This window comes from Homalodisca vitripennis, unplaced genomic scaffold, assembly GCF_021130785.1.
Source record: "Homalodisca vitripennis isolate AUS2020 unplaced genomic scaffold, UT_GWSS_2.1 ScUCBcl_2716;HRSCAF=7751, whole genome shotgun sequence".
Classification (NCBI taxonomy): Eukaryota; Metazoa; Arthropoda; class Insecta; order Hemiptera; family Cicadellidae; genus Homalodisca; species Homalodisca vitripennis.
In genome coordinates, this window is record NW_025778840.1 from 7,447 (window position 1) to 33,788 (window position 26,342).

Here is a 26,342-nt window from a genome sequence, read left to right on the forward strand (position 1 = left end):
TACAAATGCACAAAACAAACACTTATTAGACCAAATTTTAGCTCGAATTGGATATAACATAGGGTGTAGGCTACATGAGTTTTATGCAATTTTCTGTTTTGAATATATAGCCTACGACTACCTTTAATCAGAACATCAAGAATAAGGCTGGAAAAAATAAGGGATTTAGACTACATTTTCAAGAATTTGACTTCAGTAAATGAATGGCACAAAATATAAACAATAGGTAATAAAAGTTCCATTTCAATTTTGCATAAGTTATTTTGTTTTGTGTGATGGGTTATGTGACAAAGAATTTCTTGCCAAGCTTCTTTATGGCAAACACAAATAATTTGATTTCTCATTCAATGTATTTTAGACATCAAATACTATTTTCACAAATTTGTATTAATTATGAAAGTAAATGTAGGCTATATCTTGTATGAACTGAGACAACACTGACATTTTAAGTTGCTACACTTGTATATTCCGAAGAATTGTAGTCTGTTGGACTATGTGTACTGTATTACTCATGTGATCTTTTTAGATCTCATATTTTTTAAGATGGTCTCAATTAGCCTGCGTTCGTCGTACGTAACAAAATTTCGTTAACAAAATATTACCTAATCTTATAAGATAAACGAATTGACCTAACTCTCGTGAGGCGACAGTTCCGTTAGAGAGCTTTGGGAGTTAAAGTATCAGCATATTTTATGTTCAATATTTAAATTTGTTATCTCCCCTAAGGTTCTGTGCTTTGAATATCTCCGAATGAGACAACTGTCACTGCCGGATTTGATGTAGAGCAAATCACACAAGATTTAAACAATAATAATTGTTATATTTCAGTCTGAGTAAACAAATGTACAATTATTTATAATTAACCAACGTCGAGTCCTTGGAACTATATTTTATCGAAAGGTACTTCTTTGTGGGTGACGGGAGTCTGATTTTAATAATCAGTATATTTTATATTATATACATATATAGTTAAAATTTTGAATGTGAATTTTTTCTGTAGGCTTTATGAGTAATATTTTCACCAGTTTAAAAACTTTCGGAATCCACTAAATCATTTGTATGCGTTATATTTCTACCTACTTCCGATTCATAAATATGTACTGTAATTTCTAGAAAAATGTATTAAAGTTTTACAGCGAAGAGACGGTACATGGAGGGGCACAGCTGATGATTGTCAGCTGGGAGGTTGGCAGCGCGCGCGGCCTGGCCCGGGCGAGAGAGAAGCAGCGAGCGATAGGCGGCAGCAGTGGCGAGTCTGCTATCGACCCTTCAGCAACCTACAACTCCGGTGATGGCCAAGGGAAAAGGCAAGTATCTTCCATCTCCTGATACCCTGATAGTTAACCGACACCCGCCTTAGTGAAGAGTCGTAACCAGATAGAGTGACCGTGGCCTGTATTAAATCTCGGGTAAAAATAGACGCCCGGGCACGCCAGCCGTGGTCCTTGCCGTCAAGTACAAGTCTCACTAACTGTAGTACACCTTTAGTGGTTTGTTGTTGTTGAAATGAAGGCCCACCGGGGTAAAAATAGCGTGTTTGAAGGGTGGCTAAAAATAATCGTGGATAACGTTGACAGATTTATTTAAACTGTATTCATTGATTACACACGATTGTGTTAACTGTCTACGAGTCAATTTTAATACAATTAAAATTTGCTTTTTAAACGCTTCATCGATTTTTGCCATCCAATAAAGATCGTGTAATATTTGTGAACGTGACAAAACAATCGATATCGCTTAGTAGAAACTTCTCGATAAGGCACTTAACAAGATTTATTGCGTTAATCTAAGAGCTTTATCATACTATTGTTGATAATGTAAATAATGGGAGCTATGATATGTTGGATGCGTAATGATACGGGACATTAACAACATGGTACTGTGTCAAAAATAGTTTATACGTAATTTACTTTCAAAATTTCATTTCGTTTTTATCGAATAGTCTTTCAATCAAGTGTAACAAATAAAATAATCGTTGGCTTACAGAATTATACAAATTATGTAACTTGTATAGTATATTACATATCTATCAAATATATTTGAAAACTATACGGATGGCTATTTTAATGTTGTTTGTACACAATCGGCAGTCCGCGACACTAACCAAACATAACACGCAACATCTGAGAAACAAATTATACACACATATTGGTTTAATGTATAGATCGGCGTTGTTTTATACTTTTTCTATCAGATGTAGGCTTTTGTCTATTTTTGAGAGTTAGTTTGTTGACTAATGATTTAGGCTACTAATTTATGAGTGCTTAAATGAAATATAAGTATATACTTTAGACGTACACAAAATATTGCATTTGATACGTAAAAAATATTAAAAAGTACATACATTTTGAAGTAATGTTAAAAATAAAGATGTAATAAAATGTTGCAGATAAGACAGAGATAGACTATACTTTCATTTCCTATTTCAAACTCGAACTTTATGTTATTATTATAATAACACACATTCATAAATACTGTTTTATTTGGTAATTTGTTTCGAGCCATTCCGTTTTACAACCAACGGATGCGACTAAGAATACTGTTATTATTGGGAACGGAATCATAAAATGAAGATTTATTAGTTTTAATTGTACTACAACAAGAAACATTTAATGAAGAAATTCAAAACTAAAAGAAAGGTAAAAAGGCAAAGAGTGTCTTATTTCACCAAGGGAAGTTAAGGGGTAAGAATTCCTATCTGACAACACTTAAATATGGATAGAATCGATAAGATGAATTAGTCAGCAATGCCATTGTCAGGTATTACACACATTGGCGCTTAATGCGATGCAATTGGTCTTTGGCTGGGAAAATATAATTTTAGTTTTAATTTATAAGATAATAAGCACTCCACAAGGAATTAAGGCATTTCAAATAGGAAATTTAGAAAATTTTGTAATCAGACAAAATTAAAAAACGGCTGAAAACAAACATTTATGACAAACATATGAGACTTTTACATTATGTACTTGAGCTTCAGGGAATGACATGAGTTTTATATTCATTAATTACTTAAGGAAATTACGTTATTTAGTGAAGTATAATTTAAAAATTATGTTTAACAAAATATTTCTCTAGGAAATTAATGTATTTTGGTAATAAAAAACCAGGTCACCCTATTTTTCATATGTTTACTGCACAATGTTAGTGTACTTATTTTTAACCTTTTCTCTTTGCACCTGATTATAAGATATCCCTAAATGTATGCTTCTAATCCCTACAATTCATCTTGGAATAATGAACTATGTTCTTGCCTTCAGAAATGGTAACTTTAAAGGCTGTAGCAATCTTCTATACAGTTCAAAGTTCAAATCAGTTACAAAACAGATTGCTGTACCGATTAAGGTACAGAGTAAATTACATATGTGTAAAATAAATAATAAGAGGACTAAGATGACCCATGCATTGTTCTCAGATTTTCAAGAATCAGTTTAGTTAATATTTGACTTGAGAAGTTTGTGGTAATTTTTGCGGGCCATAACTCAGCTGGTGTGTAATATAAAAATGTCTCTTCGAGAGATTCGTATCCTAATAATAAAACAACTTTCAGTTTATTAGAAATACAATTTTCAATAAATAACCAACATTAACAACAACAAAATCGACTTGAACATATTATCAGGTATAGGATTAATTCAACAGATGTCCAAAAACGTTTTGTTACTAAACTAAAAATTCGGCGATACAGTTGGACTTTTGAACTAAATACGCATGACACGCATACGTTGAAAACTCGCACGACAATACTAACTGTGTAAACGGGGAAAGTGATGTTGCTCACATGTCGAGGAGATGTGAGCAACAGATTTAGAGTGGAGGCGGTAACTTACATTGTACTACAACTCAATCTTACTAGAATTACACGGTGTGATCATTGAATACACAGGACACTTTTCTTTCCAAAAAGGAATGTTTTGATGTGCTAAACAATTGAAGCTTGTATGATATTATAAGATTATTGCCATATTAGATTTTCAAAATTGTGACCTTTTATCCCTTTCTGTACGTATACAATCTACACATAAAGTTTCGATCACACGACAATATTTTAAGAAATATGGAATACATTATTGTTATATTAGCATTTAATGATAGCAAAATAGTTTCTGCAAAATGTTACTATTGTTGTAATTACGAAAATCTTACTTCAACACGGACATGTTTAAGGAGTGCTGAGAGGCGCAAATATTCTCTCATAACGTAAAAAATTGTCATAATTAATTGAAATCTCGTAATTTATGTTATGTGAATTCCAAGAGTTTTTTGAAAGAATTATTTTATAAATGAAAAAATTGTATTATGGTAGCATCTTCTGCTATTTTGAAATAATTTCTTATCTCTAATAATAATACTGGCGAATAACTGTATATATTTCATATATAAATTAGGGCGTGACAAAAGTTATCACTGATCTATGAAGGGCCTGTACCAAGAATTTACCAATGGCTAGTCTTGGCATTTTATTGAAAAGGTTTCATACTGTGCAACGAACCTTAAGACTTAGCGAGTAATGTGATACCATTCTGCCTCTTCTCGAAATAATAAGTAATATTAGCAGCATAGTTCATAAAAAATAATCTAGAGTTACTCTTGTTGGTGACTGTTGCCTAAGGGTAGACTACGTACTGCAACCATTAACTCGTCTACCATTGATTATACACTAATGGGTATATTACTTGGACGCAGAAAATTGGTGCACTCATTAATCATTAAACAGTTCGCTTAAGCTAATCCTAAATTATAAAACTTAAATTAATAAAAAATATTGCTCCTTTTGAAAATCTGAAAACCGCAAGAGAGCCTTTTTACTCACTTATTGTTATTATTGTAAGAATTATATAAATATACAATATAGTAATGTTATGTAGAGTTTCCTCCGTAATTCTTTGCGTCAAGATAGATCCTCTTATTATCATCTTGTTGTGGGTAAGTACTGCTGTATCGATATTTTAAACTAGAAATATCGGTACCCGTGTTTGTTCACCCAATTACCATGGAGGAACATGTACGATCATTTAACTCGATGTTGCCCTTAAACAATTGAAGCTTCATGTAAAATTATTAGTCTATCTCTCAATTTATTTTCGAGGACATCCTGTAGATAGTCAGACAGGCAGAAGAGTCATCTTGATAGCCCACCCCCAGGGGTCATAGTTTTCATAATGTTTAGCCAACTATCCTTCTATTTTTAACTAACTATTTTATTGAGGACATTCGGTTTTACTCGCTGTATTAAGGACACGGCAGGTCTTTCTTAAAATTGTCTGTCTGCTGCTGCCTATGCGATAGCTCCTTGATAAAAAGGTCCTACAGCTTGAAACATGGTGCATGGACGTCTTTTGGCTAAAGGAAGAAATGTATTATTTTTCGGATCAAAATGTCAATGGGCAGTCCGCTCTTCTGTCAGCCCGTCTGTGCGACAGAAAGCTCCTAGAGGGTTGAAACGTGATATATAGGTTCCTTCTGGTTCTAATAATAGATTTTTGGGCCAACGCGCCTAATGGCAGTAAATTCATACATTACTGTAGTAAGCATGAAAATAGTCCATTTAGCTCATAAATAACGGATTTAATTTTTTAATAGAACGGCCGCCATAATGGAACGAAATGGTGTAACCAATCTGGGCAATAACCTTAGCTAAAATATTTATAAAATACATCTCTATACCAAGAGTGACATCGTTTTCAACTTTATGTCCTCCAGTTTTTGGCGATAGAAATATTTTTATGGGAATTACATGTAAATCAATATCTTGAAAATTGTTTGAAATACAACAAGTGTTAATTACACAAAGTCTATGAAATTCTATGAGCATTCCAGAACATATTTTATGTAGTACCTAGGTTCATAAATGACGGAGTTGTGAATGTTTTAAATTTTGTACGGCCGTCAAATTGAAACGAAATGACGTACCAATCTGGCCACTCCATTCAAATGGGACATCAATATTCTTTATTTGTATTTACTTATACATTGGGCGGGGATCTTCTTGGCCAACAATGATTTTGTTCTTGTAAATATTAAAATTTTAAAAAATGGTATAAGATTAATTTATGTACCAGGTTTTAATTTGTTTTGCCTTTCTGGGGGCAGTTGTCGTTTCCATAAACCGCGTTGAGCACATCATACATAAAAGCACGTTTTGAGTTACATATACCATACATTTTATTTATCAGGTATAAAGTTATAGTCAGTTCGGTGAAGATTTTTTACGTTCTGTCGAATACATCGACATCCCGTTGATTCAGGTTTATTTAATGTGCCGTTGGGTTTTTGTTAGGCTATTGCAACTAATAATTAAACGGTATTTACAAATAAACTACTTATCAGTATTCCGATGTAAGACAAATTTCTTCCATTAATTTAATCTCTACTGTTGTGAAACCTTGACTCTGGTCAAAAAATAGGGAGATGAGGGCCAAAGGAAATAAAGTGGCATAAAATCGTAATTATAAAGTTTGACATTTGAAAGGAGATAGACCTACAATTTTCATAGTTTGTTTGTTTATTTTTGAAGCTCATTTAAAAATTAAGACACGTAAATTGGCTACAAGTGGTTTGAGTTTCACCACATTTCTGGGGAACTCTAACTAAAGATTTAAAAAAGTCTATTAGAACTTTTTGTTACAGTAACGCATGTATCCAAAGGATATTTGTCTATTCATCACTGTAAACGACAAAGAAGAAGGCCCCACACCTTATTTACACACTGTATTTATATCATTCAATTCAATGGCAGACAGTAGCAACAGACGAGAATGGACGTCCAAGGTCAGCAGTTGTCTCGCAGCACTGGCCCAGACAATAAACACTACCACGGCTTGTAGTGCACGTGCGTGCGTGTGTGACACATGATACAATACTGCAAGTGGTAAACAGGTTCGCTTCTTTATAAAGCAAGCAAGACTGTTTACACATGTATGTACAGACGAGTATACAGTACATGAGTATAAAATGTATTTTCTGAAATCAATATTTTCTGAAGCAATGTGTAGCGGATGTTATATGCAATTTATAATGTTAGTTGATGATAATACACCTTAGGGCATATTTTAACGTTTAAGTTTTTGATATATTGTAAGAGAAGTACTTCACATAAAAAAAAAAAAATAAAAAAAAATAAAAAATAAAAAAATAAATAAAAAAAAAACAGGATTTATAGGAATTCTAGAAGTAAATGGTGTTGTAAGACAATATTTAATAATCTGTAAATTGAACTATTGTGTTTTCGTGCAAGTCAAAGGCAACACTAAGTTTTTTCCGCATACCAAATTGGCAATTTTGGATGAGTGATGAACGATACTTTTCTTCGCTCGTCAAATATTCACTGAGAATTATAACAAACAAATAATTTTAATTAAACGAAACATATTTTATTAACTTGCATAGTTAGAAAACGACAACAAAAATATTAAACATGACAAACACGTCCGTAAAGAAAACGGTTTTTCTTTTTCATGCTATATAGGAGACTACAATCCGTAATTAATAAGCTACACTAAGCACTAAGTGTAAAATAAGCAATTTACACACACTGTTCAGGTACGAAATACGTCATGGTGAAAACACATTTATGATAAACAAATGTTTTTCAATTTTATACTACAATAAAATGAACAATCTTACGGGCATAAACAGGCATGAACGCATGAGATACGGCCGAGAATTTAATGCAGTCTGAAAAAAAAACAATACTCCTAGTTTGCCTTATAAATAAACATCGGAAGTACCAAGAAAGAAACATTTCACAACTTCTAAAAACGATTTAAGACAAAACGAAATTAGCAATAGCTTTGACTTTTCAGGGAATATACCTTATAATATAGCCATTTAGCAGTTGCGTGGCAGAAATTTACTTCGGTAAAGATAGTTTTGTTACATAGATAGCGCTACTATACACAATCTGTTATTCAGAGGTTTAGTCCATTTTAATCCAATAGTAATTACCCCATTTTTTATGAATTAAATTTAAAATGTTGAATATTTTTATACTTGTCACAGTTTACTCAATGTAATATGTGTTCAATAGTGATGTCTTTATATAATTTACAACTGTTTCATTTGTTTGCCGCTAGGTAGCGCACAACCACAACGTTTCAGAGTTTAGCAATGGATGTAATATCTTCTCATAGACTGATACATAATAAAAGACAGTACACCTACAGTACTGAACAAACAAGATTATACTCCGTCTCTGGTACTGAACGTGCTTGTTTCAAAGGACATTGTCGTCACTAAAGATAAGATTAATTCTCAGCTAGTCAAGTGTCATTTAGGCTACTTCTCAACTCTCTAGAAAATATGTAATCAATTTGTAGAACTTATCCTTTTGCAAAGTTGTGATACATTGGATCGTCTAATCTTAAAGTGGATTTTATTTAATGCAATTATTTATATTGTCCTTTAAAATAGTAACAGGTTCCTTGCTGACGTTATTCAACCACTAGTGCATTTTTATTATTTAAGTTTTATCACAATGGTTCATATTTTAAAATATAATGAAACACATATATATGTCCCAAATACGTAATGCAATCAACAAATCAAGTTTTTTATGCACTTAATATTCTGACATTAATAACATAATCCTAGTGAACACTAGAAACCTTCGCTGTGTTAAAACCACTTATATAAATAAACCCCTATCGTTATACTGATGCAAGAGAAAATGTAAATCACTTATACTACTATTAACTGCAAATAAATGAACGAATTTGTCTACATAATTGTATAACTCTTTACGTTCAAACTGCTCATTCTTCTATACTCTGTCTGGAAGGCCGTCGCCCTGAAGGATTAGGTTATATATCCATCACTACAGATATCTCACTACACAGCCGGTCGTCGCAACCCGCCTGCCTTGTCATAAACTGGTATCAAAATATAAAGTATGTTATCTCCAATAAAAACAAATATGCGTCATCACTCCGTAAATCAGACATTTTATAGTAATATAATGATGATTTTAATACATCCATAAACATTTTAAAGTTAGCCTTTACTATGACATAAGTGCCGTATAACTTATTTGAACTCAATAATTTATTCTGTTATCACGATAACACATGTAATAACAATAACAGGGTAGGATAAGTATGAATTAAAGTGGTCAATGCACATTGAGAACTCAGATGGTGATTGACAGGACAGCCGCGGCTACTCGAACCTTGAGTCCGCGTGCTTAACGCTTGGGGTCGGTAACCCCAGAGGCCACGGTTCTCCGCACAGCCTTATAATAGATTATAATGTTCCTTGAGCTATATAAGGCTTAAGGGGAGTCAGGTGTCCCTATCCTTACAATGTTAAATTGACTGTCTTTGATGTACCTTTTTGAAATAAGTACAAATACCATAATTCTAATTTTTGTTTTAAATTAAAGCCCACTCCTTTCTATATAATTTTTATTATATAGAGTTAAGTTCTATTAAGTTTAAGTTAATATTGGTATTTTTATGATTTTTGTTTACTTTTTAATCTTATGTAAATTAGTTTTTTAATTCTCTAAAAAATAAAATAAAATATTTGCAAAAAATATTCTCCATGCAAATTAAAGAGGACAATGAGCTGAACAAAATTTTAAAAAATCATTCAGATATCTCATGTGGTTCCTGAGAAAAGGTACATTAAAGCTTAAAAATGTTAACTTCCGGAAAACGCAAAAAGACGCGAAGGGCTAGAAATATTAGGTTCACGATTAGGTATGCTGGGCCTACGACTAACTTCACAAGTAGAGTTGTTTATACTGTCCTCCACTTCTTCTAGTCTAACTACACGACATTTTGGTGTACCAATAAACACCCTTTTACGCTTCTTGAATACTTTACCGACTGTTCTAGGCATGTTTGAACTAAAAGAACTGTAAAAATAATTCAATACTTGTTGATGAGCAAATCACAATATGAAATGCAACAGACACACTTCAGTGAACAAATGTCAAATGAAAACAGCTGGGAATATTACAGGCAAAGGCAACCAAATGATAAATCAAGTAACTATAGCAACTAAGAATACAACTGTACTATAACAAGTGATACTGCTGGGAGTTGAGTGAACATGCGAAACTTGTTGAGCAAGCACAACTTCAAAAATTTATAACTAAAAAAGTAATGGTCATAAATGAATGAAGTTTTCAGTAAAATACACAGTAATAATTCGGGAATATTAAAAAAATAGTCTGGAAAATGTTTTTTTTTTTTAGTTTTTAGTCACTTGACACCCTTTAAGGAAAGCTAAGTAGCGACTTAACTAAAATCTTTGACTTGTCACAAAATTGGGTAGGAAAGAGATAGCGATCTCTAGTTTTCACAATTTGCCTATTTTTGTACCTCTTTAAACAATGTATCAGGTAAAGTAGATAATTTAGATTTCCACCTCTTTGGGCTGCATTCAACATTTTCAGTTCTTATTTACAGTACAGATCAAAACGTAATAATCAAGTCGGCCTTTGAAAACCATCAATAATTGTTAATAATACATTTTTTATTCAATTCAGTTCATTCAATAAAGTATTAAACAGCTAAGGTTGGAATGCATGATACTTCGATGCAAATAAAATTAGCTCCGTCTTTGTTAAAACTTAAGTATTTAGGAAGATTTAAGACGCCACAATTCAAAATATTAGTTAGGTACCTTTAATTTGGTTAGGTTGTAAGAAAACTAATCAACTAAAATATCATGTTCTAATCTTGATTGTTTACAGGAAGGTTGGAATTTAGTTAAATTATGAGTGAAACATTGACTGTGAAATACGTCATTATTGATCGCAATAATAGTACATATTGTGTTATAGCGCGTACGTTAATCGCGTACTGACAAAATGATTGACGGTTATTTTAAAAGAGTGACGTCGCGGTTATTTTGGCCCAAGAAAGTGACTCATGTACACCGTCCTATAATGACAAATTGTGACAGCGAGTGTGCGAGTAAACACAACTAGCCATGAAAACAAACCGGTACATTTCTACGCTGTTGCAACAGTTTTGCTGAAATACTTAGCACAGTCATGTCACTATGAGCTAAAGCATAATAGTTTTGCGAAACTGTCCAATGTGAGCATTAGTGTTATTACCATTCAAGTAAAGAGAGAACAGATACATTTTGGCCAGTATAAATCGCTAGCTAGTATCAGTATAAGAGCTGAGTATAATTATAATACTTTGCTAAATTGAACAACTGTTAAAATTCCGGACATCTCGCAAAATCTTGGGATCCGGCAAAAATAATTGTTATTGTTATAGTTCATTTTGTCTCAAAATAAGTATTTCAAAATAAGGCTATTTTATTAGTTCGTTATCATGTTTTAAATTTATTTACGTTTTCCCTCTGAAAGCTCTACATAATGCGTTGCGAGAGTATGACCCTTTTGAGGTTCACTGTTAGTTTTTTATTGTGATTGATCTGATTTTGACATTTAGATATCAATGGAAAGGGTCTTATTATAAAATAATAATAATAATTTATATGATAATAACTATTTATGTTATCATAATTTATATAATAATATTTTTAAGAAATTTTATAAAGAAGTATTTTTATTAACTATACGTAGTTTGGTTATATCAGTTGGTTATATATAATGAAAAATCGTTTAGGCCTAAGTAAAGTTTTAACAAGTTGTCCATAAAGGGTTTTCTGTATATTCGTTCTACTGTGCTCCAATAGAGTTTGAAGCTTTTGCGGAAACATGAGGTGTTGGGTAAACAAATACACAAAAGTACCTAAAATCGTTATAGTACAAAAATCACTTGTGCTAAAAAATCGATCGACTATTTTTTTAGCTGTTTTCGTGTTAACAGGCATACATAATAAACAATATGGTAAAAAACGAGATAAAACTAGACCGAGCGAAGCGAGACCAGCATTGTCAATAAAGTCTGTGAGTGTTATGATGTAGCCTAATACAGCATATTGAAAGATAATACTAGGCAAGCTTGTATCTGCTGACTTTCAAACTGATACTATACGAGTAAAATATTGCTTCCACAGATTTTACAGAATGTTAAACATTGAAGAATGGACTACGCTTTGACGACTAGAGTGCTATTAGTATGTCTCTCTGTAGACTACGGTGGTAGAATAGTAGAATCTAAGGAGATAACGTGTGCTCCTGTAAACTGGCGATTTTTTATATATAGTCTCCTTTCAGGGTATGGCTACGGTTAATGTAGTTTACCGCTGTGAACTGAGGTTTTATTATGTAGAATTCACATAGAAAGGAGTTTTACATCACAAATATGAATGACTATAATATAAAAAAATAATTACTAGTTTGTGTGTGCATAAAATAAAATATATAACACTAATATTAATTGAGATTATTAGACAATATCAAAATCATAGTTTTAATTGTATAAAAAATGATTTGGTTATCTCTTAAACATACCAGAAAATCTATTGAATTAAAAAAAACCTATAGGTAAATAAGTTATCAGAATCAATCGATGCATTTTGGTGTGGTGTAATCAATAACACCATTGAGGCATACAACTAGCAAACTCGGTAACGCGCCAAATAGTCTTCCCGCCACTACGTACAGGCTGCCACCGCGAAAGAAAATATATTTCCCTGACATGATGAACTACGATTCAATCCAGCAAAACTGTGCATAGATATTTCAAGCACCTAACATAATATTGAAATAGTTTTTTTAAGTAGTCTCTACGGGCATAATCTCTATATCAGTAGCGTAGCCAGAAATTTCGTTCGGGGGGGGTCCGAAACCGGGGGATCCGGGGGACGTTTTGTGTGTTATTTGCCAATGAATTCACTGGTAAAAGGTAAATACCAAAAATATGGAGCTTTAGTAACTACGCCTTATAGAAAGTGGAAAGAAGTAATAGGCAAATTAAACTCTCACAGCAACTCTAGTACCACAAATTTTCTTATATAGCTACAGAAACTTTACGAAGTTCGATTCTGGCCGAGTAGAAGGCACCAAAGTGATGTTGGATTCACTGGATAAGAAATAAAAAGATCAAAACAGAGCATCACTCAAGCGTATAATTGACTCAACTATATTCTGTGGAGAAAATGAAATACTCCTTCGGGGACATTGGGCCACTGATGACGGCCGAAAACCCTTTAGAAAAGAAGGGCGATTTTCGAGCGTTGCTCGGGTACAGATCAAACTAACGGTCGGAAAATGCACCGGAAAAACTCTACTGATTAGAAGTTCGGCCACTTTGGATTTCACTGATTGGGGTATTTATGAATGAGTTATAATGACGATTTTTTGTATCATTACACTGTAGACGAGTATATAATTATCGGAAAAATCACTTTCGGTCGGAAATAAAATACACCTGAAGAACTTCAACTACTTCGGACTTCGGTTATTGAGGTAAACGTGGTATTTTTTTATTGAGTTAGGACGACGATTTTTTGTTATCATTAAACTGTTCTCGACTACCTATATAATTATCGAGAAAAAAATCACTTCCGGTCGGTAAATACCAAAGAAAAACTCTCTACTGATTCGTTTTGACGATTTTGGATTTCACTGGTTGAGTGGTTGAGGTAAAAGTAGTACTTATAATTATGTTAGGACATTGAATTTAGAGATTAATTCAACGCCGAATAATAAATATATAATTATCGAGAATAAAAAACAAAAATAATCACTTCCGATCGGAATATACTAAGGAAAATGAAATAATACCTCAGTCAGTGAAATCCAAAGTAGTCGGAACTTCTTATCAGTAGAGTTTTTCCGGTGTATTATCTGACCGGAAGCGATTTTTTCAATTTTTATTTGATAATTATGTATATATTAGTCGGCGTTCAATTGATACCTAAAATCAATGTTCTAACATAATTCTAAGTACCACTTTTATCTCAACGACTCAACCAGTGAAACCCAAAATCGTCAAAATCTGAATCAGTAGAGCTTTTCCTCGGTATATTCCGACCGGAGGTAATAATAATACTTTTTATTGTGTCAACAATAATAAAAATTGCATACAATCGTCAAATTAGATTATTTAGAAATATGTATATCTATTTTAAATTGCCCCCATTCATACCCGTTCATACACAGTCCACACTCATTCCTAAGACTGATACATACTTACAGCCATACGTTTTAAAATCTTCTAAATTTTACCATCAGAAATAGAGGATGATCGAATTACTTTAAATTTCATCCCAGCGGCTCATCCTCTTCCACTGAATAAAACACCCTCGACACCAAAAAGTGTCTCAATCGAGCTTTAAATTTTGTTGGTTCATTCAAATTTTTTATTTCATCAGGGAGCTTGTTGATCAGCTTAACACCAACCTCGGATGGCAAACGTTTAAATGCGGCTGTTCTGTGCGGATGTAACCGAAGGTTGTCCCTGCCTCTTGTCCCGTATTGATATACGTCCCTGCCCCGGACGAACTCGCACTTAAATCGGCAGAACAGGGCGACATCGAGGATGTAGAGACAGGGCAAAGTTAGCAATCGAAGCTCCCTAAAGGCATCTCTGCATGAATTTCGGGATTTCAATTTTGAAATGATGCGGACAGCTTTCTTTTGACTTCTAAATACTCGCTCAAATTTGTATTTAGAACAGCTGCCCCATAGCCTCAACTCGTACATTAGATGGGGGTGTACAGGGCCGAAGTAGGCCATTTTTAGTACATCCCGGGAGCAAAATTTTGAAAGGTTCCGTAGAGCATAAATGCCTGAAGAAACCGTTGAGCAGGTACTTTCAATGTGATTGTCTCAAGTCAGACTTCGATTAAGGTACATTCCGAGGAACTTGGTGGAATCAGTTTCCTCTATGAGGACATCGTCCGCCATCACAGCAGCGCGATCCTCAATCTCTCTTTGCCGCAAACAGAAATTTAGTGCATTTGATTTGGAGTTGATGGTCCTCAGATTTAATTTAGAAAAAAACTGAATACATGAATTCAGTTCTAAAAAGGAAATGATTTCTAATTCATGTTTTGTTGGAGCTTTAATGCCGAGCGTTGTATCGTCAACATACTGGACCATTTTCCATCTCAGGAGCGATGAGTTCCGCCTGCTGATGTACACAAGGAACAAGACTGGTCCAAGTATAGATCCCTGTGGGACTCCATAGGAAGGAAGTCGCTAATTTAAAATGATTTAATTGTTTTTTTCTCGATAATTATATATGTATTAGTTGGCGTTGAATTCATACCTAAAATTACCGTCCTAACATAATCCTAAGTACCACTTTTACCTCAACCAATAAAATCTAAAATCGGCAAAACTTGAATCTGTAGAGAGCTTTTCTTCGGTATTTACCGACCGGAAGTGATTTTTTTTCTCGATAATTATATAGGTATGGTGTACAGTTTAATGATAACAAAAATCGTCGCCTAACTCAATCGAAAACCCCACGTTTACCTCAATCATTGAAGTCCAAATTAGTTGAAGTTCTAATCAGTAGAGTTTTTCAAGTGTATTTTCCGACCGAAAGTGATTTTTTCGATAATTATATACACGTTTACAGTTTAATGACACCTTAAATCAACTTAATTCTATGTAGTAACTTTACGTCCCCACGACGAATTTGAACGAAGTGGTCGCTAATTTAAACTGTTCGCCGTGTTACGGTTCAGGTTGCTTTGCGACGTCACGTGACTGCGCCCTATAGAAATACCGTGATTACACTACACTATCCGAAAGACCGAGCCCAAAAGTATCGTTTGATACTTTATGATTTAAACGAAAGGACAATTATATTTTTAACAACGGTCACTTCAATCAGTGAAATCAATCAATTTAATGTTTGTAGACAAGAGTAATGATAACTGTCCTTTTTTCTCCTGCTCCATGCTTTATTTTTTAATATGTCTTAAAATTTCGGGGGGGGTCCGGACCCCCTGGACCCCCCCCTTCGCTACGCCACTGCTCTATATGGAGAGTGTGCTGAAAATCTTCAAAATAGAATAACATATGATATAAGGTAGGAGTACGCCAATTTTAAGCCTATAGTTATTTCATTCTCGAGATATCCTGCGGTCAGATAGCCAGATTGACATCACACAGAAAACAATTATACCACCCACTGGCAGACAAAATTGAAATTGGTCAGCCTACTACGTAATATGCTTCAATGACGCTCAGCCAAATTCTATGGTTAGGCATAAACCACCACAGAACTCATTCCCTATGTATAATGAAGTTTCATGCAAATTTAAAGTGTGAAAATAATCTTTATTGAAAGAACTAGCTTTCAGGATACATTTACATTATTTTATTGAGTTAGGTTACATATCAGTGTTTAAATAATAAACTTCCGAGTGAGGTAGGGGGAGTACTATAATACAAGTGTACACTGAAATCAGATCTTGTCACCGACTTTCAATATGTATTTGACTATACGTATTGTTGTTTCTTTTTACTCTATTAATAATCTACATTTGTTAATATGTCACATGACATAACCATAAAATCTAATATGGTTGTACTCAGCTTGTTTATAAATTGATTAATACTGAAATTTTCTCGTTGTCATCATGTTGGTTACCCATTAGACCAATGTACAAATATTCGCTAACCCTCGGCCAAATCCCATGGAGTGAGTGACATGCACCGTCATCGAACTCAATGTTGCTAGATGAAACTTTATGTAACATTTCAATTCTATAGTTAAGTTCGTTTTCAAGATATTGTGTGGACAGACAGAAATGACTTTTTTCCAGTCTCACGAGTGATAGCCAATATTACGTTACTCTATGTTTTCAGTCCTAAGAAGAAACCAACTCGCCTATAGGACCTACGACCATGGACTGGTGAGAGAAAACTAACACAAAAACGACAGTCAAAAGGAGAGAATACGTGGTTGCCGTATGCTACATTACTCGGACATAGTCGTGAAAGTGCAACATTGCATGTAAAGAAGAAACAAAATGAAAACAAATCAAAATATGGTAATGTTAAATCATAAGTTATGGGTGTATCACGAAGAGTGAACAATTTATTGGTTGAAGTTGACATTAACTTTAATTTTTCAATAACGTGTTTCTGGATGAATGGTTTCTCGTGAACCACATTGTTTTCAGTTAATTTCCTATTTTCTTCGACGAAAAATAATATATTCGCACTTCGATGACGCCACTTTTATTACAGAATATGACGAAAACGTGAAAAGATACCGTGTACAGAGACAAACAATTATTTAATCACTACAATCGGTGATCACCGCGCGTCAACGCGTCCAAAGAGGAAGTAACTGCTGCTGTAAGCTTTGATGTTCATCAATGTGTACAGGTACATTTCTAGAATAAAAAGAAAATTATGTATTTTTGTTTCTTATGGACGCTGCAAAACGATACGGCGGCGCAACGTTCGATCGATCTGATTGGTTAGTTTACAACAAAGGTGTGAATTAAAAGATTTGATTTGAATGCTAATACATGAGTACGTTTGTGGAAGGTCAGTATTTTAACTTTTCGGAATCGATAGAGAAAGTTAAAGTTTTATACTATATATTTGAATTGACAAAAAATTTGTGTAGAATAGAAATAGACACAATTGTATGTATCATTTTATCAAAGCAACAATTTTTACTGTACCAAAAATATATTAAATATTTAGTAGTAGATAAAAAATTTAAACAAGTACACATTTTATCTTTTAGCGAAAGTGTTGTAGACATTAAATTCTGAAAAGGCCTCAAAACATAGATTTTAGTACAAACACTAGAGGTGAATATGAACATATTTTAATACAAGATGTACAAATACTAGAGGTTAAAATGAAAAATTATTATTTTTGATCTAAATATGAATAATTTTCCAAACGCGAATCCTTGAACCTCTCTGCCTTGAGGAGGGAGGAGTACATACACCTGAATGTATTGGTAAATTTGGCCCTGCAAGTTTCCCCTTAAAGTTACGCTTACAGGTATGACGTCATATTTCTTAAATCCAGCTCATTTAACTCAGAAACTCACAGTTGATGAGCGTACGCATAGTAATTATGTACTATATATCTCTCTCTGTGTGTAATCGTCCCACTCTTCAACTGCCAGATGGCTAAACCGTACCAGCTACGCACAGTATTGCTGGAAGGAAAGGCGCAAGATGGTTGTATCGCATGTCTAAGGCTTGCTCCGCATAACGTCTGTGTTTACCCTCATAGACCAGCTGACAGGTTGTCGATATCTCATTATTATATCATATGTTCGGGAGACATGCATGCCACACCACAACGTGCATTCCCTTACTTCCATGTCCTTGCATGACGTTTGTTGCAAGTTTTGTACAATTCGTTTTAAACCCAAGACCAACTCAATGCATTTGACAGGAGATAGACATTCTTCCTCGATGCCAGGCGAAGTTACTAAAACATTTTTCAGTTCATGAACAAGAAACGATGATTATTTGAAAACTATAATAATTGTTGTTAGCTAAAAATATATCTCGGCTGATAGGCTTGTGATACGTTTTACGAGGGAGTTCAGTAGTCCACTGGTATTGAAGTCTATATACTGTGCATTGGCGAGACAATTGTTCGAATTTACATCGGTAGTCTGGTCGCCCTTTCTGAGAGGCTTCGTTGACGATTTGCAAAGAATTCAAGATAGGTTTTTAAGTGTGGTAGGAATTCGGCTGCATGTGCCCTACCCTTAAGGCGCTCGAGATAAAGCACAATGTCCACAGTGTGCTTAGGCTCTATAAACTCGAGAACAACCTAGTGGACTGTCCTGCACTTTCCCAACTTACCTGATCTTAAAAAAATCTGCAACATGCACCTTTTAGATTAAATAATTAATTCCAAAATATTCCTTTCATCACCTATACATTGCATTTTACCATTTCCACACTAACAGGTAGTTCTGGAAGATCTTAATTGAGATGGTAATGGAAAAGTTCAATATATAATTCTAAGAAATTAGTTTAGAGTATTGAATAAATTATTAGACCTATTGTAGTTTATGGTTTAATAGATTATAAATGGTGAAAACATATACAAAATCATAGTGGCTATTTAAAAGAATAAGCGTTTTATATCAAAACCATTTTTTGTTAAAATTTTATTTCAATTTTAATAAAACGTTTTAATGTAACAAAATGTATTAAATATATAAATAATATTTTTTTTATTTTACATAACTTGTATTAATCTATACTTTTAAATATATGTTAATTTTAGCCTAAAAATTACGATATTGTCATACCAATGTTTTTAAAGTTATACAATTTTTACAATCCTATTGTATTATTGTATAGTAATAAACTGAACAACGTACAGTTTATTAACTAACTGTATCGTACAACATGCTATTATCTAAAATAAATTAAATTGTGTGTACAATTGAAATCATGAGAACTACAACGTAACGTTAACTTTAGACTGTCAGAAGTATCTTAGTGCTGTAGTGTGAAAACGTCTAACAGTCTAAAAGGAGGTCAGAATCAGTATAAATAGTAATTATTAAAATTTATTCTTTAGTAATGTTATGACTCATCCTGAACCAAAATAATAATATAAGAAGAATATTACTTCTTAGGGTTACGCAGCTGGAGTCAAATCTAAATCCAATACTAGTAATCTAATTTACTATCTTCTAATTCACACCGCGTAAAAACTTTAAAAATCTTGAGATATTTAACTTTCACTGTAAATCTATATTCAACCGATATAATGTCAGACAGAAGATCAGTGAACAACGCCATTAAATCGATCTATGAGACTTACGTGATGGTTTTCCACAGAGGACGTAACATCGTAACATCTCAAGGTTATAGGTTGTTTACAGTGTTTTGACGTGACATGAGTTGGAAAACTTGAAAAGTAGCCTATAAAATGAATGATAGTGTTAAAGTGTATTTTTAAATGTAGTTTAATTTTTTAATGTGTCAACATAAATATCGTTTATTCACTAAGTACCACTATAATCTAGCTTCACCAGGTTTAATAACAGTTTGTATTGTGTGTGTGTGTGTGTGTGTGTGTGTGTACACACACACTTTTTTTTTTAAATCAACAAGTCTGATTTCTTGACTTTGCAGGAGGTAAAGGAGGAGCAGCAGCGCCTGCAGCAGCTGGTGGAGAGGAGGTCAGTAGTTTTTGTCACTTTTACTGTTTTTAGGGTTTAGTGTAAATGTTTGTCTAATACCGGGTGAGTCTAAAAGGACTTTACAACTTTGAAATTAAATAGATATTTATTTATTTTACTTATAGACTTGATATATGTCTCATTTTGTACCCAATTACTTCAAGTTTGACTCTTGTAGTGTTGTAGTACCAAGTTCCGCCTTAGTGATGCTACTGTCGAACAGATCAGGGAAACCTTTGCCCGCAGTCCTAAAAAATCAATGCGGCGTGAAGCTGGATAGAACTGTCACTGGTATCATTTACCTTGATATGTTGCAGAATTTTTTGATTCCTCAAATTGATGAAGATGAACAACAGGATGCTTCTTTCTACTACCAGCAAGACGGAGCACCACCTCACAACCTAACAGATGTTAGGGATTTCCTAAACGGTCGTTTTCCAGGTCGCTGGATGGCGTTCGGGGGTTAGGTTAGACCTACAAGTAGGACTCTACCTCGAAACATTTATTAAAGCTCTTCTTACATTACAATAACGTTTAGAAAACAGAACATAATATTAAACTTGGTTGGGAAATAAATATTTTCTGTTATTTAAATTTTATTAAATAATACTTTTATGATCTAAATTGTAAGCCTGCAGCATATAAGGCAGGTATCGCATGTGAGCAAGTCATCTTCCCTGCTGCACTAGTCCTCATTCTCATGGGCACTTTACTTAATGTGTCCACCTTTTCCATCTTTTGAGATTGGACGTAGCTTATTGTAGAAGATGAAGTAGGCACTTGAAATCTAATTTTCATTTTTAGTGGAATCTTCTCATATCTTTCTATCAACTTTCTCCTAAATACTATGTAAACAAATGAGTCTTCAACAAATCAGATTTATTGTTGTAGAACCCTTATTGTAACCAACAAAATAATGTAATTACAGTTTTGTTTCCTCCAATATTCAATACTCACAGTACACAAAGTTTTGTTAGTATCTGACAAGATTAAGTTCTCAATTTGACAAGACTTCAGTAGGTAACTGGTTTTGGCATTGTTTTTAATAGATTTTTTTCAATGCTCCTAACTTTAAACTATATCTATTCTTTCACTGTCCTAAATGTTCAGGTTTTTAAACTAACGAGTTCAATTTCAAGCTCAGTTGAAAATTGAAACCACACTTGAACAAGTATTAAGTATTAAAACAACTCTCAAGTGAGTTAAAAAAAAGCATTTGGGGGATTTATTTTTTACTTATTACACAAAGTGTACAAGGGAGAATATTTTTTTTTCTTAAAAGCCATTTTGCAAGATTGTTAAAAATTTGAAGTCGATTGATATTGAGTGTTAAATAGGTATATCTAGCCTATTTTGTGTAAGCTGGCGTACAGGCAAACAATTAAATCAATTTTGTTTAAATTTGGCAAGTATATGTGATTTTGCTAATGACCTCTCTCAAAAAAAACTTATCTTTATTATATATACCTTAAAACAATTTATCTTGAACAAATTTTTTTCCAAAAAAGAACACTCACAAAGATATGGTACAGTTAGTAATTTATAGCCCATTATGAATGGCATAGATCACAACATATAGAATTCTCATTTAAAAAATATTTGACTTTGTGTAAAAATGAAATATTGCGTCAAGGCCAAAATATGTCCCCTGTCAAACTCAACCAGAGGTCTTTTGGGGAATAATTAGACACAATGTATACTAAAAAAGGGAGGAGGATAACTTGATTTTTTGCCACTATTTTATGTATTTTGATCTTATTCCTCAGTATATTTCTCTAAGCTTGTTGACGATATTGCAGAAGAAAGCTGCCGGAGGAGGAGGAGCAAAAGGAGGTGGAGACAAACCCAAGGGAGGAGAGAAGGGGGGGAAGAAAGGTAATATATAAAATTTACAGTTTTCACAGTGGCTGCACTTTCTTATAGGAGTGGATCACATCCACCACAAGATAATTACATTGACAAAGAACAGTGGAGATCCCTTTCCACCAAAGGGGAAGTAAAACAGGACTTTCAGTTAAAGGCACTTTCATCATTGATTTTAGTTCAATGAGAACAATGTTAAACTTCAAACTCTATTATTTTGGTCATAGAGTTATGGAATATCATTTTAAAGATATAATTAATAGACATCCAAACACTTTTAAGTTTTTTAATATTTTTATTTGTAACTTAGACAAAATTCTTAAACTTTTTTGAATTTTATTATTTAAATACTCAAGAAATATAAACTTAAGACAACTAAAAAGCGTTTGGATGAATATTTATCAACACCTGTAAGATGAGACATATTTCCATAGTTGTTTCACAAGATCGTAAGAAACCAGAAAAAAACTACCTTCAGTGATACTCTGTAAGACAAATTTTAAATCTCAAACAATATTATGTCTTTATTCCTGGTCATAAAATTATATGAGCTATCTCTTTTAAAGATAAAATAATGAGATACTACAAGATCCTGAGATACATAACATAACTGTTTTAATAATGGTATGTAAACTTAGTACTTTTCAAATATATTTAAATAAAGATTTATATTTCAAAGAACCAATAATGTTATCATAAAATCTAAAAAGTATTTGGATGCATATTAATAATAATATTTAAAATTAAACATATTACATAGTTAAATAACCAAAATAAGGGTGCAAGTGTTTCAGACTTCACACTATAATTATAAAGCTGAAATCAAGATATCTGCCAGTACAACCGCTGTTAAATAACAATCACTATGTTAGTGCCATTAATATTAAGTGTAGTTAACTGAATGTTAAACAAGGTAATGGAGTTCCAATTGTCTTAATTATTAATACATATATTGCTAATATTGTATCTAGCTCAAATCCCTTTTTTCCAATAGTTTAGTTGTTTCACTCGCTTTCATATTCCAAATTATAACATGCAATTATACAAGTAGCTGTAGCTATTTCAACTTCGGTTTTTGTTTGTTATTTATACTTGATAAGATATTTGTGTACTTGAGTATATTGTGTGATGACGGTGTAATTTAGATCTCAGTCAAACTTACTTTATATCCTATGAGAACTTTAAATTCCTAAGTTAAGAAACCTTTCTGTAACTATATATAATGAAGTAAGATAAAACATTATACAGCTTAATTGCATTGTTAGTGGGTGTGTTAATATTTGACTTTTTATAACCCTTTAAACCCTAGTAAAGAATATGCAATGAATATGGTTGTACTATGCAGTATGTGTAGCATTAATGTAAAGAAGATCGTTGCCTGGGAATCAAAAGGTTGAACAATTGAGTTCAAATCATGTTTAACTATGTGAAAAGGCTACTATGAAAGTTCCCAAAACACGTATTCAGAAACCAGATTGAAAATTAACATTTGTTGATGGTTTGAGATAAATAGTAAAATTCTCTGTATTGTACCGAAAAATAACTTAGCCTTTAAATGATTTAAACTAAAATATCTGTATATATTTTAAAGTGACGGAACGGAGTATACATTATCTTTACACTATAATATTTAAATCTTTATAACCAAAACACATGGTTTCATAAATATAAAATAAACAGAATTGTTTGCCTCCCCCATTGCACCACACTAGCCATGTAGCTCTGGCGGTCTCATCACACATTCTGGTCTTACTTATAAAATAGTATATTTCACTGCCGTTTAATAGAAACATTATAACATTACACATTGATAACATTACTACATCTTTACAAATACTAGAATGTTACACTAGTACCTTTGATTGGAAATGGCATATTAATGAGCAAAGTAGCGGGGTGTTTGTTCCATACCCTAGCTAATAATATTATATTCATTTACATTGTTAAAGTGATTACTTAGATCATTGTAATAGGGTTTTGTGCTTGATTTTCTGGCACACAGCATTTAATTAAAGTCTTGTTTTGTTATAATTGACATAAATATTGATTCTGTTTGAGTACTTTCTCATATGGCGTGTTATGAATAAGTTTCATTATTATTATTATTTAGAACTTTACTCTTATTTACTCCAACAAAAAAGCCATGAGAATTGTAATATTATATCAATGGGGTGTACATCAAGATGCAGTTTGTGTTAATTTATTTTACATTTATGAAACCATGTTTTTTTGTTATAAGGATTAAATATTATAATGTAATGATAATGTATGCTCCGTTTCATCACTTTAAAATATAACAGTCTGATTCACTGTCACATGATGCTATCAGTTGTGATGGTCGAATGCAGATTTTTTAACCTCTGGTCTACTTTTGAATCTTAAAAAATTGATACCGATTCTCGAATCCTAATAGATTTTATTAGATTCTTTAATTAAAATACAATCATAACCAAACCAATTTCTGCCATTCTGAAAGTTTTAAATTTCAGAGACCGTCCGATAACAAGAGGTAACTAAAGAACATTCACATCTACTTTATTTTAAAGGGATTTGCTAAGATTCAGGGTAATAACTTTATTTTAAGAACTAATTCATATCCTATGCCTTCTATTGTCACTTTATGGTTTATAATATTAGGCTTATAGAATGAATATGTGTTTACCTGCCAAACATTTGTGTTTGTATCAATTATGAAATGTATTTTAAGCTTAAAATGTTTAAAGAAATTTTAAACCCACCTCTATTCACGATAAAAAATATTAAGATTTAAATGTATGTACATGTATCATTGAGTATATGATTTCAAGTTAAATGTTGTTTATAAAATCATATTTCTTTACTTTGATTAACTCCAATTTTGGCCCTTCCCCCAAACCCAAAATATCACTACAGTAACAGCCAGGTAGCTCTGACGTTCTCGTTACACATTCTAACCTCATTCACCGTGTATTATATATATCTCACTGCGGTTTAATAGACACATACTTTCAGTACCGTACTTTCCTTGTTTATATATCTGTGTATTGTTGTTACAGGTGGCAAGAAGTGATGTTGGTCCCCACAATGTCACCACAGTAACAGCCAGGTAGCTCTGGCCGTCTCGTGACACATTCTGGCCTGACTCACTGTGTATTATATCTCACTGCGGTTTATAATAGACACATACTCTCAGTACCGTACTTTCCTTGTTTATATGTGTGTATTTTACTGTACAAAATGGTGAACAAACTAGTATTTTAATGCCTTCTGTGTTCTTTTATTCTCTACAAGTGGATTTTTGTTATTTCTCTTAAATAATGGTGTTGTTTAGTAGGTGTTAAACGTTTAGTTGTCTGGTAGTAATTAGCATAAGATTACATTTCTCAACTCATACTTACTTGAAACATAAAGATCATGAGTCTTAATAATTAAACTTTACAAGGTTATTTAATCGTCTGTTGAAAAACTAATTACAAAGGATTTTTAGCACAAAATGAGGAACATTGTTATTACCGTATACTTTTATAGCATTTAGAAAATAGTCTATAAAAAACACAAAATTTATACGTTTAAATAACAGTGTACTTTTAAAATACACAAATTAATCTTACACAATTACCAATGTTAAGGGTTTTAAATCTTTACAATTCAACAATAACTTACAACATAAATTCATTTATTTATTTGTGATAAGGAAAGCTATCAACATACTGTTGTTGCATGTTTCATCAGCAGACCATCATTGTTTTCTAGGTAGAACTTTAGATCTGTGTATAGTAAAAATATATGTATATTTGTGTTATGTTATATAGAGAGATTCTAATTTGTTAAGTTTGTATTATTGTATTAGTTTGTTCTAGTTATAATTCCATAGTGTCATTTCAGGTTTTAAATAAAAAGAAAGAAATATAACTGTCTCAAATGCAAATACTATTTTAATATCTTGCATACTGTTTTATAAGAAACTACTGACCTCTGTTAGTTGATATTTTAACTTCTGACCACCAGAATTGAAAAAATTTATTTCTTATAACCAATAAATCAATACTATATTTTTAGTGTACTTTGTTGTTTTTCATACCCTCCGAAGATGCATTCGTCTTATTACAATATATGCGTGGTTTTGTAGGCATTATAAGTAATAATTGGAGGAATCTTGAAATCAGACTGACATATTTTAACAAATTAGTGTACACAAGAGTGACTAAATCCAATTCCGTGGGCACAAAAACTCAGGGATTTGACATTTTTAATACAGTTTCTTCATTTAATGATAGAAACACAACTCACTGGAGAATTAATTCTTAAGACTAATAGGTCTGCAACGAGGATCACATGCAGGCTATGAGAATGTTGGACTTTGAAGTGAGCTGTGTTCAAAAACCTGTGTCCAAGTATTAACAGTAGGCTAGAAGACAAGGACCAAAGATCATACAAAAGAAGCAAGAAGCATATAAGCTGCCTATTATGTTGCAAACATAA

At 32.7% G+C, this 26,342-nt stretch overlaps 1 long non-coding RNA gene across 1 annotated transcript; it reads left to right on the top strand.

Annotated features, from left to right (window-relative positions):
• Window positions 1–19,969: 19,969 nt before the first annotated feature.
• On the top strand, window positions 19,970–25,923 carry LOC124372182. The gene is made up of 3 exons (XR_006923321.1): window positions 19,970–20,018; window positions 21,818–21,893; window positions 24,917–25,923. It is a non-coding gene; the product is annotated as an uncharacterized LOC124372182 (long non-coding RNA).
• Window positions 25,924–26,342: the final 419 nt, after the last annotated feature.